This window comes from Protobothrops mucrosquamatus, unplaced genomic scaffold (genome assembly GCF_001527695.2).
Source record: "Protobothrops mucrosquamatus isolate PMUCROS unplaced genomic scaffold, P.Mucros_1.0 scaffold2982, whole genome shotgun sequence".
Classification (NCBI taxonomy): domain Eukaryota; kingdom Metazoa; phylum Chordata; class Lepidosauria; order Squamata; family Viperidae; genus Protobothrops; species Protobothrops mucrosquamatus.
Genome location: NW_015389002.1, coordinates 244,040 through 246,003, shown reverse-complemented (window position 1 = coordinate 246,003; position 1,964 = coordinate 244,040). Strand labels below are relative to the sequence as shown.

Genomic DNA, 1,964 nt, shown 5'->3' with positions numbered 1-1,964 from the left:
AGGATTTTAAATCGGGTTTTTTAAGAATAATTTTAACTGCACAACTTTAAATATTGGTTTAATTTGGTTTTATCTGGTGGGGGTTGTAAATATGTCTATGTTTTTAAATATGTTGTGAGCCGCCCTGAGTCCCGTTGGGAGAAGGGCGGGATATAAATCAAAATAAATAAATAAATAAATAAATAAATAAATAAATAAAGCTTTAATCATTAGCTATTTCGATTTACTATTGTGATTGCTTGTTTTTTTGGTGCCTCTTGGTGGAGAATGACATGCACAAGGCCAGAATGGCTGGAAAATAATAAAACCGCACAGGCAGATTCTCAGCTGCCATTTTCCCAACTCCCCAGTCCTTCTAAAGAGTCTGTCCCAGCTTTACTATCCTCTATGAAAAAAAAATATACTTTAAAAATGCAACTCAGTTCTTAGCAGAATTTCCTAGGAGAGGGAGCAAAATAAACAGATGTCAAAATGAACAAAAGAATTACTGAAGTGGATTTTTTCCCCTGGCTTTGTTGCTGGGCGAATGGCTGCAGGCCACTTGTCACCTTGTTGACTAAACGGGAGTGCTTATTCGCGGTGTGGGTTTTAGGGAGAAGCAGAAAGGTTTTGGAGTGGAGTTCAGGGAAAGGAGGATCTCATGGAAAGGGTCTCCAGAGCCATAAAAAAATATTTTTCTCCCCTGCCTTTTATTAAGTACCGCAAACTGCTGAGGTGGGCTGGTGAATACAGCATGCGTTCATTATGTTGTGGGGAAAATAAGAGGAGGAAGGTGTTATGGTTCCGACAGATGAAACTCTTCAAAAGAACTTGGAGGCATTGTTTACCTTAAAGAATCTTTTATTCGAGTAGCATAATATCGGCACTGCATAATCGAAGCCAAAAACTGAATTCCCCTCCCCTGGGCACATAGTATCAAAGCACAATTCCCTCCTCCAATTAACCGTCATAAATCACATTCCCCAATTAGTTTGAAGCCCAGGCTTCCTCTTCAGTTCTCCAGCCCGCCAATTCTTTATCAGCTCTGGGCTCAATAACCTTGATTCTCACGCTAATTTTAGTGTTGTTATGTCTAGCTAGACTCTCATTCACATCCCCCCTCCTCCCAGCATCATCTAACTCTAAAAGCGAAAGGGAAAAAGATGGCTACATTTCCATCTGTTGTCAATGCAAAACATCCCATGTTAGCAGCGTTGACAGAAGGTGTGTTGCTGCCTTATTTGAAAAAATAATAAAGGTGGGATACAAATAAATAACAAAGTCTGGCCATAATCTGGCTGACTACAGGTAGTCCTCGACTTACAACAGTTCGCCTAGTGACCATTTGAAGTTACAACAGCACTGAAAAAAAGTGACTTATGATCATTTTTCACACGTATGACCATTGTAGCATGGTCACATGATTTACATTCAGATGCTTGGCAATTGACTCATATTTATGACAGTATCCCGGGATTATGCGATCACATTTTGCGACTTTCTGACAAGCAAAGTCAATGTGGAAGCCCGATTCGCTTAACAGCTGTGTTATTAATTTAACAACTGCAGTGATTCACTTAACAACTGTGGCGAGAAAAGTCATAAAACGGGGCAAAACTCACTTAACAACTGTCTCACTTAGCAACATAAATTTTGGGCGTTAATTGTGGTTGAAAGTGGAGGACTACCTATATTTGTTTAGTGTCTGCTTGCAGTTACGATGGGGCTGAAACAAGTGAGTTATGGTCGGTCCTCAGTCTTACAATCACTGCAACATACCCACAGTTATATATATAATCGCAATTTGGGCACTTTGATAACCGGCCATGCATTTACAATAGTTGCAGCATCCCAGAATCACGTGATCACTGCTGGTGACCTTCCCAGCCAGCTTCCCATAAGGAAACTCAATGGGGGACTTGAGCAGGTTTTGCTTAACAATCACACACTTCATTTGACTATGCGATTGGCATAATGACTGTGGG

General features: G+C 40.4%; 1 protein-coding gene across 1 annotated transcript in view; it reads right to left on the bottom strand.

The window, feature by feature from the left end:
• CUNH18orf54 (chromosome unknown C18orf54 homolog) overlaps positions 1-1,964 on the bottom strand; it is a 26,174-nt gene that overhangs the window by 9,401 nt on the left and 14,809 nt on the right. The gene's annotated exons all lie outside the window — the stretch shown is intronic.